General features: G+C 36.0%; 1 long non-coding RNA gene across 1 annotated transcript; it reads left to right on the forward strand.

The window, feature by feature from the left end:
• The first annotated feature begins 476 nt into the window (after positions 1-476).
• LOC139080216 (uncharacterized) lies at positions 477-15,695 on the forward strand. Its single transcript, XR_011534530.1, has 4 exons — positions 477-796; positions 1,786-1,948; positions 3,773-3,918; positions 15,618-15,695. It is a non-coding gene; the product is annotated as an uncharacterized lncRNA (long non-coding RNA).
• The last annotated feature ends 201 nt before the right edge of the window (positions 15,696-15,896 follow it).

Genomic DNA, 15,896 nt, shown 5'->3' on the forward strand with positions numbered 1-15,896 from the left:
GTTGTCCGGTCCATCCCGGGAAGCGAATTCCAGAAATCAACTATTGATTGGTAGTTATCACATTCATATGCCTGTGCATAAATTGTATGAAGATTTTCTTTAGCTAAGTACTTTATAATAAAAGATTAGTTGAGAATCGTTGAACCATAATGGAATAAAGGCATAACTTGAATAAAGAGTTCATTTAGCATAATTATATACAAACATATTAGAAATAATCTCCATGTGGTTCTCTATTACCTTCCAAGCCCTTTACACTTACAGATAGCACTGAGGAAATGTCCCTAGCCCTATTCCTTTCATGTCTTTTTCTCCAATCAGCGTTTGTGCTGTCTGCTGCAAGAATTTATTACAAATTGCATTCTATTTTCAGATTATGCCTGTAATTGGTCAATGTTTAAAGCTAGTGACAGTCTACATTATTGCTGTAGGTTTTACTTTCTCCCTTTTTATCACACAGATATCAAATAGATTATTCTCTCCTAGCCCTCTGTATACTGTATACTTCCTTGCTCATTCTCTCTCTTTCTGTGACACTATGAAGAATTATGTAAACTTCTGGCTTTCTTGGCAGCTCTCAAGTTTAACGTGACCTCTAAAATATACCACATGACACAAAATTCAAGGACTCCATAACACTCCCTATAAGTAACATCAACTGGCTCCCTCATCACCACTGCATCCACTCTCCACAGTCTGGGGCTTTGCAGCTATTGTGTCACACCAATCCTGTGTACACTGTACACCTGAGAAGGACACTGACAAACCGATGTGCTATGCCTCTGCTTTTATGGAGGTAAGTGACAAAATAAAGCGGGGGTGGGGGGACTCACCCATCTATGAATAAATGACTAGTTCTTTCTCCTTTACTTGGGGATAAATCCAAATTGGGGCATGTTGAAGAAACACACACTGTCTAATAAGGGATTTTGAAGTCGTAGATTAGCCCTGTAAAACAAAGGAATTTATGGACCATTTAATTTGCAACCTAAGGAGTTGCAAAGTACTGTCCACAGTAACTAGCTTTCGCTTGCAACCTATGGAACCAGTGGAACAAGGCAAGTCTGCCTTTAGCTGGCACAACTGCATTTGGGCAGGAGATCTGGGTGATGTGAAAAAGACATAGTCAAAAGAAAATCAAAAGCAATAGAAGTTAAAAATGAAAAACGGGTCAAAATCTGCAATGGATATATTTTGGAAGATATAAAATAAATATGATAATGGATATAACCATAATTAAAAGTACCTCTGACATGAAAAATTATATGTGCAAATGATTTTTTAATTAGAATATTTCTCACAGCCTGTAGAATTCTTGAAAAGTGAGATGCTAAAAATACATACTTTGCAATCAGAGTGTTCAAAGAAATTAAGTAATAACTATTAAAGAATAATACTGGTGTTTAGCAACAAAACAATAAAATGAATCTCAGGGCAGCTGATAAGAATAAATCCTGCCATTTTGGTTAGGGAATACATTCAAATCAAGTTGAAAGAAAACATTTTTTTGTTTCAAAAATAATAAAAGTTTGTATTTTTGCTATTAGTAACCCTCTTAAAATCATTTATTCAATAAATATCCGAGTACCTATTATTTGCAATAATTTTATAAAGCAAATTTTTATAATAGTATGGCATTTCCTCATTGAAATCGCTTGTGACTTAAATAGTTATTCAGTAACAAAACTATGAAGTTTAATTTTTATATGAAATTTTAAAATTATTATCACACTATTTTCAATTACCTGACGATACATAAGAAATAATACTTCTCCTCTGTTATAGGGGTCAGAGTAAGATTGACTTAGTGTAAGTCTTGATCGAATTGCTAGGAAAGAAGACCAGCATGACACTTGGGATTGCAGCGAGCACTGCGCTCCAGAGCAACTGGCACAAGGGACGTTGACAAACACCTACATATGTGACCTGTGTCTAACATCCCCCTTAGGTAACTTGGATAAACACCGTATATGTTCTCTGAGTGAGACAGAGATGCACAGTAATTAAAAGCACAGGCTCTTTCACCGGACCACCTGGGTTTGATTGCAGGTTCCACCATTTACTTGCTGCGTGATCAGGAAAAAAGTTGCTAAAGATTTCTGTGCCTCAACTTCCTTATGTTTTAAATGGGAATAATAGTATTGCCTACATTGTTGGCTTGTTGCTAGGACCAAATATGTTACTATATTTAAAGCATTTAGAGCAGAGCCTGGCACAGAGTTAGTGCTCAATAACGATCCATGCTACGAAGGACTTGCACTAGTCAGTGTTCATTTTAGGACAATAGAAACTGTTTTTGGTATTTCAGGCACAGAAGAAATCACTAATGGAAATCAGGCATTTACAAAATTGTTGGAAAGGCTGGAATTGTGAAAATAAAGGGGACGTCAGAAGGGCTTTAAGACATATCATAGAAACTGTGTTGGAGAGCTGAAGAATGTGTTTCTGCCACACAGAATTCAGAGATGTTCAAAAATCCACCATGAAAGTCACAGCTAACCGGCAGCCTTGCGCCTGGTGACAAAAACTCAAACTTAGAGTCTAGTTAGCCATACAAAAACTCTTGTCAGCTGAAGCCTGCAACAAGCATTATCCATTGCTGTTGCCAGAGGAAGAATGTCCTCTTTCTCCTTTTTTATTTTCCAAATCTTGTGTGAGTGCTGGGCATTAGCAGAAGGTAAATTGCACCCAGAGCACTAAAGGCAAGTGAGTCTAAGGAAAATAGTTCCTTGTCTTCTAGCCCCTATGATACTGAAAAAGGCTTACAAATAAGGGGATGAGAAGGATGCAGATTGTCAATAAAAAATCCAGCTCAGGGGGCCAGCTGAGCAGCATAGAGGTTGAGTTCATGCACTCTGCTTCCACAGCCCCAGGGTTTGGATCTTAGGCATGGACTTACACACCACTCATCAGGCCATGCTGTGGCAGCCTGTGACATACAAAATAGAGGAAGATTGGCACAGATGTTAGCTCAGGGTCAATCTTCCTCACCAAAACAAAAACAAAAACAAAAACAAAAACTAGCTCAGGCCCTTACCCTGCTGTCAACTAACTGGAGAACTCTCCTGGGAAAAGAGCTCCACTGTGAAAGGTAAACTCTATCTTTGTGAAATTTGGGGCCAAAATGGAGAAAAGAAAAGAAATGAACTATAATCTTTATCTGTGTCCGTATTTAAATTATGCTTTCTAAAATCTAAAATATTTGGATTTGCTTAGAGTGGATCTTTTATAGAGAGTCACCTATGCCTCAGAATTCATACACTGAGATATGTGGGCCCTTGTGAACGAAAGAATCACAACCAAAACATACAGAAGGTTCTTTTAATTCATGGAATACCATTATACGTTCTTCAAAAGTAGAGGAGCCTAGGTCAAAGGTGAAATGAATGGAACTGTTGAGAACTGCCTCACCCATATTTCCTTAAAATAGCCATGAAATGAGTTGAAAATAGAAGATTGTACAACATAGCATTATAAATAAAATAAATCAAGAACCCAGCACAATGTGGACCCTGTTAGGATGGGATCTGATATATCCCCTTCTGAAAAGCCTCAGTCAGGATCTGTTATGGAAGATGAGTGGAACACTTATTCTAGAGCTCAGAGTTTCAAAGGACCTCAAATTTATGCCTAATGACTTCTAACTGACAAAGTCACTGTAGTGCATGCATGTGTGTGTGTGAAATATGGAAATTTCTTAATGGAAAGTATTTAAAACATACCACCATTTTTTGTAATCCTAAATTGCCATTTCTCTTTTATTACAATACAGGGATTTTCAAGAAACATGAAAATGGCTTGGGCCCCTTTTGACCTGAGAGCCTTGGTCAACATCATGAACGAGCTTCTCTGGTGACTGCTCACAACTCGTTTGGCACTTACTCCTGTTATGCCACCATGAAAATCTATTCTATATTGGTAAGGTTTCCTTATTCCTTGTACATTGGCAGTCTGAGAACTCTTCAAGGACTCTCAGAAATCTATAAGATGCCCTATCTGTTTATTAAAGTTTGGACTTCAGTTTTAGATGGTATCAACCCTGGACCCAAACCTGCTGTATATTTTGGGGGGTGGAGAGAAGAGGTATTCCCTGAGATACACATATATTGATTATTGTCAATATTGAATATTATAAACTCTAGAAAGAAAAATTAGCATTTATTGAACATTCCTTTTGTTTAGGGACAATATTATAGAACTGTAATAAAGGGTTACATGTCTCATTTGGAGGCACAAAGCACAACCAAGATGAAGCTGTGCTGCTCTGACAGAGGTGCGACATGGAACCATCACCCCTTTGCTCCCCTCACCCCTGACTCTTGCTTCTTTCTTGACTCAGCTGTGTTTCCCATGGAGCATAATTTGAATATAACTATTCTTGAAATTTTACCAAATATTCTACATTTCAGTTTGAATTCCTAATGAAGGCATACCTTGTTTTATCACACTTTGCTTTATTGCACTTCACAGGAGTTGTCTTTTTTACAAATTGAAGGTTTGTGGCAATCCCGTGTTGAACAAGTCTGTTGGTGCCATTTTCCTAGCAGCATTTTCTCACTTCATGTCTCTGTGTCACATTTTGACAATTCTCACAATATCTCAAACTTTTTCATTATTATTCTATTTGTCATGGTGATCTGTGATCAGTGATCTGTGATGTTACTATTGTAATTGTTTTGGAGTGCCATGAAGCATGGCCGTATAAGACAGTGAACTTACTCAATAAATGTTGTGTGTGGTCAGACTGCTCCACCAGCGGGCTGTTCCTCTTCTCTCTCCCTCTCCTCATGCCCTCCTATTCCCTGAGACACCATATTGAAATTAGGCCACTTAATAACCCTACAATGGCCTCTAAGTGTGCAAGTGAAAGGAAGAGTTGCATGTCTCTCACTTTAAATCAAAAGCTAGAAATGATTAAGCTTAGTGAGGAAGATATGTCAGAAGCCTAGATAAGCTGAAAGCCAGGCCTCTTGTGCCAAACAGTTAGCCAAGTTATGAATGCAAAGGAAAAGTTGTTAAAGAAAATGAAAAGTATGACTGCAGTGAATACACAAATGATAAGAAGCCAAAACAGCCTTATTACTGATGTACCAAAAGTTCTAGTGGTCTAGACAGAAGATCAAACCAGCCACAACATTCGCTAAACCAAAGACTGACCCAGAGTAAGACCCTAACTCTCTTCAATTCTGTGAAGGCTGAGAGAGGTGAGGAAGCTGCAGAAGAAAAGTTTGAAGCTAACAGAGGTTGGATCATGAGATTTAAGGAAAGAAACCATCTCTACAACATAAAAGTGCGAGGTGAAGCAGCAAGTGCTGATGGAGAAGCTCCAGAAAGTTATCCAGAAGATGTAGCTAAGATAATTCATGAAGGTGGCTACACAAAAAACAGATTTTCAATGTAGATGAAACAGCCTTCTATTGGAAGAGGATGCCATCTAGGACTTTCATAGCAAGAGAGGAGAAGTCAGTGCCTGGCTCCAAAGCTTCAAAGGACAGGCTCACACTCTTGTTAGGGGCTAAGGCAGATGATGACTTTAAGTTAAAGCCAATGCTCATTTATCTTTCTGAAAACCCTAGGGCCCTTGAGAATTTTGCTAAATCTACACTTCCTGTGCTCTATAAATGGAACAACAAAGCCTGGATGACAGCCCATCTGTTTACAACATGGTTTAGTGAATAGTGTAAGCCCACGGTTGAGAGCTACTGCTTCCTCTGAAAATATTACTGCTCACCGACAGTGCTCTTGGTCACTCAGGAGCTCCACTGGAAATCTACAACAAGAGTAATGTTGTTTGCATGCCTACTAACACAACATTCATTCTGCAGCCCAAGGATCAAGGAGCAATTTCAACATTCAATCTTATTATTTAAAAAAATACATTTCGTAAGGCTATAACTGCCATAGTGATTCTTCTGATGGATCTTGGCAAAGTAAATGGAAAAACCCACTGGAAAACATACACCATTCTAGATACCGTTAAGTATATTAGTGCCAGAATGGATGGAGCTGGAGGGTATTATGCCAAGTGAAATAAGTCTGACGGAGATAGACAAATACGGTATGATTTCACTCATATGTGGAAGATAAACAAACATATAGATCTGGAGAACAGATTGGTGGTTACCAGAGGAGAAGGGGGATGGCAGGAGGGCAAATGGGGTTAAGGGGGACATGTATACAGTGACAATGAAAACTAGACTTTTGCTGGTGAACACAAGGTAGTCTACATAGAAGTTGAAATATAACGATGTATACTTGAAATTTATATAATGTTATAAACCAGTGTTAACTCAATAAAAAAAAAACACAGAATTGGTTCAATAAAAAAATAAAATAGGTCCCGCCCCATGCCCGAGTGGTTAAGCTTGCGTGCTCTGCTTTGGCGGCCCAGGGTTTCACCCTTTGAGATCCTGGGCACAGACATGGCACAGATCATTAGGCCATGTTGAGGTGGCATCCACATGCCACAACTAGAGGGACCCACAACTAAAGTGTGCAACCATATACTGGGGGGATTTCGGAAGAAAAAAATTTGGCAACGGTTGTTAGCTCAGGTGCCAATCTTTAAAAAAATAAAAAATAAAAATAAAATAAAAACATAAAAATAAATAAAAGGCAACAATATGGAGGTTGCTTGCAATCACTATGACTTTAAGAGTTTGTTATTTCCATTGTAAAATCTTCACATAAATTAATAATAAAGAAACTGAAACCAATACTTACTATAAATGGAAAATGATCAGTCTCGCTAATAAGCAAAGAGGTAAGTATTTTACGTTGAATATGATTTTCATAAGTTAAATAGTACAATATACTGTTAAATGAAAATATACAATGTTGATGCATAAATCATATACTTTAGGTAGGAAAAATATTGGCACAACTATTGAGTAAATATTTGGTAATGTATATCAAAAATGATAAGATATTCAAATCCACTAAGTCCATTCTTGGGTATTCTGTCTTTAGGAAGTAATTCAAAATGTGACAAAAATTATAAGTAAATATTCAGCATGGTATTATTAATATTATTAATATTTCCATAGAGATGAAAGAGCTAAAGTTTATAAAAATTTATTGAGATGCACTAAGGATGAGGCGATAACGCTTGTGTAAGTTACAAAACATAATAGTATGAACTGCTATTAACCCACTATCTGTGTGCTCCACACTTCAATTATATGCCTCCTTCCCCTACAGAAAATACCTACCTGAATGTTTTTTACCATATATAAAACATGCATATTCCCTAAAAATGTGGTGTTTTTGCATATGTGTATGAGCTCCATAAATAAGCATCCTCCTGTAAGTAATTGTCCATAGGTTGCTTCTTTTCCCTTCCTTTTCTTTTCCTTTTTCTTTCTTTCTGTTTTTTCATTAATCATTATGTCAAAGATTTGTCTACACTTTTGTATGTAGCTGCATAATAGTTTGGTAGCCCTGCTCAACAGCCTAACTACCCATTTTCCTACCGAAGCACAGTTGGAAGTGTTCCAGGTGTTTTCTCCAAAGGATGGTGCTGCTATCTCACAGTCTGCTAGCACAGAAGGACAAAGCTCTCTAGGACATAGAGAGAACTTTCTGATAATACCATATGTACACTTTCAGCTTGAAAAGATAGAAACACTTTGTTTACTTAAGTGATTGTGCTAATACACTCTAACCTGAAGAGTAAGCATTCCTATTGACCAATTGATGCCATCCTTATTTCTTATTGATCTTTATATTAATTTAATTATTTACACATTATAAATATTATATATTATATATAATATCTGCAAATTTTTCGAATTTACTTATTCTTTTTCAATTACATATGTGGAAAATATATTCTCTGAGAATGTGGCTTTTATTTTCACTTCCTTTACGGTGTCTTTTGATTAATAAACAATTTTAATTTTGAAGTAGAAGAATTTATCATTTCCTTTATGATTAGTAAAATTTGCTATGTCTAAAAACAGTATATTTATTAATACATTTGAGTGTATTTGTCACCTTTGCACAGTAACAATAGCCCAAAATCTCAGTGTATAAAACAATAAATATTTGCTTCTTGCACACATTACACGTCAGCGTCTGTGAGGAGGTGATGCCTCCCTCTTCTATACACCTTCTAACTCTGGAAAGAGAAGCCCCTATATGACATATGTTGGTGTTGTGACAAAGAGGAAACAGCAGAGAGCTCGTGGAAAGATGTAATGGTCTTACGGCTTGGTTGTGATAGTGTGCGTATGCCCCATGACACTGACCAAAGCAATTTTCATGGACAAACACAATGCCAATGGATTGGAGATGTACACTCATTGCATATAAGGTTTAGCAAGTCACAGGTCAATAGGTGGGGATGTATAATCCTTTTACAGGAAGCAGGAATGCATATTTGGGAAGAATAACACAAACTACATATTTTATTTTTATACTATTTGAAATCAAACTTTACATTTATAAACACATCCAAATATTTTATAGGAAAATGACTAGTATAAAATATACCAAAATATTAGCAAATGTTTTTGTTTTAATGGGACACTATTCGTGATTTTCCTACTTTTAATATTTCATATGTTACAGAATTTCTTATAATGTACATATGTTTTTATAAATTGAAAAATATAGACGCTATTTAAACAGTGTCATCATTTAACGGATTTCAAGATATTTCTAATTAGAAATAATGTATTAAATTTTACATTTAATTGACCATCAAGAATTATTTTCACTGAAGGTAAATATTGACTCTACTTTTGGGTCAATAAATCATGCTCCATCCCTCAAGAGAAGTCAATATCTACTTTATTGTTTCTTTAGACTCCAAATGGGAACTTTGATGAATGTCTTTAAATTTTCTCTGAAGTTTCTGATGGAATGTTCTTTAGCAACAACTACTGCTACTGAAAAGTTGTACAATTAATCATGAGATAGATCCTCATATCTTGAAAAGAAATGAACCAATAAGTAGTAGAGAGATGAAGTGCTCCATTTTCTTCTTCAGCCACATAGTAATGTATAAAAAATAAGCTAACATAGAATAAAGAAATTACATTTTCTAAAGATTTTTGTTACATTAGAGTCTTTAATATTCTGATGATTTCCTGAAATCTGATGATAGAATTTATTCCAAAATCATCTTTATTTTTCTCTATTTGATTAATGTAGCCATTGAGAGTTCCTTTGCGATGACAGGGATACAAGCAAACATTTTGAATCTCTCTACCTCTCTTGACTCCAAAAGTGTTCTGCAAAGGAAAAGAACACACACGCGCACCCACACACACACAAAGACAATTTGGGATGGGTAGAATTACTTTTTCTAGGAACGATGTTATAGAGTCATAATCCTCAGATATTACTGACTAAAATTTTTTTTAAAAAACAAATAGAAACTCAAGTCTATGGACTATTTGATATTTATTCTTTCAACATTGGTTATTATAATTGTTAAGAAATAGTTTAAGGTTCTTTGGGGGAGGAGCTACTGCAACCCACCTTAATTAAAATTACCTTAAACATATTAACTATCATTTTACTGGTCACTGTTAATCATAAAAATGTTTCTCATAAACAATTCCTTTAAAAATAATGATGTTTATGTTTTGTAGCATTTCAGAATTCATTCTATTATTTAAGTATTTTAAAGTTTTTTATTTGCACAAGTTTTTAAATTCCTTATTTAGGTCATTTTCACATCCTTCATTTCTTGTCTGGTATAGGATGAGAAAAATTAGTTCTGTGGCAATGACCTATGGTTGACTTTGTAATCAGTAGGTCAGGAAGGCCACTAAATGTGGGAATTAGAAAACTGATTCACATGAGAACGCATGTTACTGACAGCCGGCAAGAGAGAGCCAGTTACGCTGAGAATTTTAATATGTCAGTGTAACCCTGTAACACAAAATATATGCTAGGTTAGACCTTGACTTTAGACTTTACTATCTGCTTTGTTCTTCTGCTGTAAACATGCTTATTCTTTTCCTAGGTAACTTCTACTGATGCTTTTGGATTTAGCTTAAACATAAGCTCCTCCAGAATCCCTTAGCTGACAAATTTCCTTCCTCAATATATGTCAGATGCCCTTCCTAGGTGTTTCTATGAGTTTACTTAGCCCTTGCTACTTTTATTTATCAAATATTTTCCAAACTCATTATAACTGACATTTTACTAAATGTTAACTTTTACGCTAGCCTGTCAAAATAAAAGTTTCCTGAAGAGTATAACTGTAATATTTGTCATTCTACCTAAAATATTTAATACTTTGCCATTAGCATAGTAAGCTATCAATAGACGATTGTTGAATATTGACTGAATGAATTAAGTTGCATTTCAAGAGGCAATATCGTTTAGTGGTTATGACCAAAGACAGTCTGGGCTGCTAGGTTTGACTCCCAACTCTGCTACCTACTAGTCATATAATCTTTGGTAGTTGTGTAATCTTTCTGTGCCTTAGTTTCCTCATCTATAAAGTAAAATGTATATTATTAAGGTATTATAAAGGTTACATGAGTTAACATGTAAAGCACTTAAATCATTGTATGGAATATAATATGCTTTACATGACCACATATGGATGCACTAACTGCTGTTATGTTAAAGTTTTATAATCAAAAAGGATGAAGTAAAGTTGCAAATATTCCAACCCAATCCAAACATGGGATACAAAATAAATCTAATTTCTAAAATACCACGCTGGCATGTAAATTCAACATTTTTAATGTTTTTCCAGATGGTTTCCTGCCTGGCCCACACTCACCACGTCATGGTAATTATGCAGTTGAAAATATGTAATTCATTTATCAACTTATTTAGAAAATACTTATAGAATGCCTACATACACCAATCACTATTACACACCTTGAGAATAGCAGGGTGAACAAAACAGATAAGTTTCGCGCTCTGATGGAGCTTATATTCCAGTAGGGAGAGGCAGTCAGTAGAAATAAAATATATGAACATTTAAGAATCCCCAGGTAGTGGTAAGTGCTATATAGAGAATTAAAATAGAGTAACGAGATAGAGATGATCTGGTGGCTACCATAGTTTGAGATTCCAGGGAAGAAATCTGATACATAACCTGACATTTAACAGAGATCTGAATGGCTAGAAGGAGCCAGACTTAAGAGTCAAGCAGAAGTATATTTTAATCAAAGAGAATAATTTTTGCAAAGACCCAGAATTGGGAAACAAACTTGTCATAGTCAAGAAATCATAAGAATTTCAATAATTTTGGAACAAATAAGTAAAGGAGAGAGTGATTCAAATTGAAGTCTGAATGTTTAGCAGGAGCCATGATTTTAAATCTATAAAGATTTTGACAATCATTCTAAGTGAAAAAAACTAAAAGAAATTTTAAGCAGGGACTAGCATGATTTGATTTAACTTTTAGGCCATTATTCAGATCGCACCGTGGAAAAAGGAAGGGGAGAGCAAGAAGGAAAGCAGGAAGACTAGTAAACTGACTATTATCGTGATCTTGCCAAGAAGTCACGATGACTTGAATTAGGGTGACAATAGAGGGAACGGTAAGAAGTGCATTGGCGTATACTGAAGGTGGGTCTAATAACTTGCTCATGGGTTAGATATGAGAAGTGAGTAAACGAGTATGATCAAGGTTAGACTTATGATTGTGCTTTAAGCTGTACGGCGGACTGTGATATCCTTACTGAAATGGAGGGCTGAGGCAGAAGCAGGTTTGAGGACTAAACGTAAGAGTTCCCTTTTGGTAACATTAAATTTGAGATACTTAGCACACCTCCATGTGGAGATAGTATCGACAGACTATGAGGCTGGAGTTCTGATGAGAATTCAGTGTTTAAGATACAGATTTTGGAAGCAAAACCAGGCTCACTATTCAGATTCGGGAGTCATCAGCAGATTAATTCAGTGCCTATGCTGTAGCTCCACTATGCAGTTAAAAGTGAGGTAATTAACATCTGATGTTTTCAAGTCTTCATTCTAATTTCATGTAAAATTCTGACTGATATCTTTGAGAATTAATGTAATACCAAATATTGCTCTTCTTCTATAAATCAAGCACTTTATATCAAAGCAGGTATACTTCAATTTCAGATATTTTTTCACTATGACATTTTATCAATAGTCATTTGGCAACTAGGTTCTTCCAGATGTGAGAAGGAAATAGATAATTCTAAAGTTGCCCGTAACAGACACTGTACTGAATTGATTAATGAGCTCATCCTGCTGTTCAGTTCACCATGAGCTTTAATTCATCATCATGGATTGCTATTAAGATTACTAAAAATTCTACAAAAGAATGTTTATATGTAAGCTCAATGACCAACTCTAGTCCCACAGGTGTATAAATTGAAATATGATGTCACTATACTGAGAAAATACCTAATTTAGTTTTAATGTATTCTCAAAATTAGATAATAAGATATCTAACTCTCATTTTCTCATTAGAGTTCCAAATAAATATGCACTTTCTCCAAATCTGGAAATAAGAAAATGGTCTATTTCAATATAATTTAAGCTGCTTATTTGCAATAAAAATAAGACTGGCATTTTACCTAATCACATTTGACTCCATATATTATTAATTTAGCAATTATCGCCATCATCTGCAGATTCTTGAGGAAGAAATATGGAAAAATATGTAGAGAGAGAACTGGAAAGGAGGAGGTATTTTGAAACAGGAAATTAAAAAAAGAATAAGGGTTGGATATTTGCAGTGGCACAGAATAAGTCGAGGTGATTTTAGATAGTGATGTATTTCTGAGGGCGGCGTTTGGAGGATGAGTGGGCACTGCCTCAAGGTGCTTAGGAAAGTCAGAGAGCTGTTTAAGAGTTAGGGGTGAGGAAAAAAAGAGAAAACAAAATGATGTTGAAGAACTTTCCTCTTGTACTCCCTAGGTTTTGCACTATGAATTATATTTACATATAAAATAGTTGGCCTTTAAAATGTGTTTAGGAGATTTGCATAAAGTGTATTATGTTACCTCACCTATTAAACTCACTTGCCACTACCCGCTTGAGTAGCAATCATGGGATTTGTCCATGTCAGGACGGGCAAAATGATCCATGTTTTTGAGACATGTATTTTGACTGCATCCCAATATTTGACTTTAAAAAACAAGAATGCAGGGCTGGCCCAGTAGTAGTTAGGTTGGCACACTCTGCTTCGGTGGCCCAGGGTTTATGGGTTTGGATCCCAGGTGCAGACCTACACACTGCTCATCAAGCCACGCTGTGGTGTCATCCCACATACAAAATAGAGGAAGACTGGCACAGATGTTAGCTCAGGGCCAATCTTCCTCAAGCAAAAAGAGGAAGATTGACAATGGATGATAACTCAGGACCAATCTTTGTCACCAAAAAAAACCCAAACAAAAATGCTGTTTATGAATTAAATGCGGCATAAAACTAAATGTTTTCATTGTATTAGCCTTACGATTTTCACTTTCAACAACTTGGGAGCTCTGCACATATGTGCCCTGCCAAAGCCTTTATGAGAATTCCATAATTTCCAACAAGAATAACACACTAGGCTCTATACTGGACAGTTACATTTAGGTTTGAAAAAATCCCCTACTTTTACTCTCCTAATTATGTTCCTGTTGGTGTAGTTTAAAATGCTATAATCTTAGAAAGAAATATTTCCTTTTTTATTTATCTTCCTTTAGAGAAACACCCTTTTTCATTATGGCATCACTCTGTGCATTGGAAACTAAATCTGTTTGCTTGATGAGAACAAAGGTAGGGACGGCAGAGGGTATAAAAATTAACTGGTAGTTTCTCAGCAGTAGCACTAATACCACAATGAAACTCAAACTGTTTAATTTTTTGGCAACTGAACAGACAGTTGCCAGCAAGTGATCCTCATTTTTCCTGACATCCCATTTCTGTCTCTGTTCCTATCACCTACCACTGTGAATTTATAATTGCTAAGAAAGAATTGCAGTACATTTGCCAGATTTAAATGGATTTCATGGCACACTGATGCAATTACATGCCCTTTCTTCAAAGGCTAATTTTGTGTCAGCTCCACAATGCACCACATGGCAACAGACGGCAATATTTGACGGGCTAGTCTACTACGCTAGTGAAGAGTGCCATTCTGCTCTCAGATCCTTTGGCCTAGACTGGGGAAATTAATTTACAATGAGAAAGAAATAAAGGACTTTCATTCTGCCCATCTAGGTACCTAGCAGAGCTGCAAAGGTCACGCATCCTTTTGAGTCTAGTGCAGATTGACGACACACACCACTGATTTTTAGGCAAGTCACATAAACACTCTTATCTCACTTTCTTAATTTATAGCTTGAAATGCTAGGACTTCAAGGTCTCTTTATAGATACCAAGTTCTGGTGGTCCAGTACTAAAGTTGGGAAGTCCTGCAGGTCTGTCTGAAAAGAGTCAGTAAAGCAGAGAGCTTGAGTGATTATCTACAGTCCACAAGATGTAATATATAGGTTGCTACATTAACTGAAAAAAATCTTAAGAACTAAAAGTGTAACAGGCCTCCTTCAGTTATATATGCATAAAACCTCAGAAGCAGGGCCAGAGACCAGTGCTTGGAACAACTCATCAACACTAGTTTCCTGATTCGCTCTTCTCTTAGGCAGCATCATTTCCTTGTTCATTACCCCAGGGTTCATCAGAGTCACAAACTAAAGTATTATTACTTGTATACATTACCCTCAAGTTGACTTTGATATTAAGCTGGGACTCCTAATGCTGGTATCATTGCCTGAAAAAAAGGTCAGATTTCTTCCTCCATCCATCCCCAAGGAAGTAACACAAAATACAAACACACCTAGCTGGGTACAAGCATCCCCACTGGAGTGATGGTCCCTGGCGGTGGGTCACCTGCTGTGTGGGATATGGACAGATGAACACCCTAATTGTTCTTTATCATCAACCTCAAAAATGGAGCTATAGAAGAAGCCTAGTAAATAGATTCTTTCTATCGGTTAGAAAAGAACAAACATGTCTTACAGATGATGTAGGTTCAAAAAGACCTATTAACGTACCTATGCACATAGGGAACATCCAAAACTTAAATTCTTTGATGGTAACTTTCTTCCACTATGAATAAAAAACAGCCTCTTCTTCCCAGTTCATAGCAATTAGCAGAGGTTGCCACAATGCATCACAGTAACTTTAAGTCATGAAATTTAATATATATCAGAGAACATTAGTGATTTCCATAAGAAAACAGAGCAAAAGAGAAAAAACATCTGTCCTTTCTTAATCTGGCTTTTAGAGAATATCATGCCATGTGATAGATAATATTCAGCCATTTGTTGGATTGAACTCCTGCTACAATTTAGAATTTATAATACTGTTACTGTTTCTTAATAAACTTACTTACACTTAAAATCCAGTAAGTTCTAAATAAGGAAATGGTTATGTTTCTGCTGCCACTGCTTTCAAAGGAGCTGTGTGCAATCTGTTAGCTCTCTTTTCCTCATTTTCCATAGTATTCTTTGCTGCTTTCCATCCCTCCTTTTTTTCCATCTTGATCATGTCTATGTAGAAGTAAAAGCACATTTCAGCACTTTCTGGATCAAAAGATCCAAACAAAGTAAATAAAAGATTCGTTCTCACATCCAATTCAATTTAAGGCTTCTTCCTTGACGCATTTTTCTACCTCAACTCAGGTGTGTCCCGTGCCTACAGAATTCATGTTTTAGAGAGCTGAAGCTGTCAAACAAGTAATCCATAGGTAAGTATTTAACTATTAAATCATCCATTTAAGTTGGTAGCAAAGGGAAGTTTCTCAATATGTGCTGTTTACTTAGTATCTAGTATATATCACTTTTATTTCAAAGTGAATTTTGGAAAATGTATATAATTTAAGTACATAGAGTATTTTTAACTTTAAACTTTTACTTTTGCATGAGCAAAATACTCAAAAAATAAGAGATGCAATAGCATGC

This window comes from Equus przewalskii, chromosome 29, assembly GCF_037783145.1.
Source record: "Equus przewalskii isolate Varuska chromosome 29, EquPr2, whole genome shotgun sequence".
Classification (NCBI taxonomy): Eukaryota; Metazoa; Chordata; class Mammalia; order Perissodactyla; family Equidae; genus Equus; species Equus przewalskii.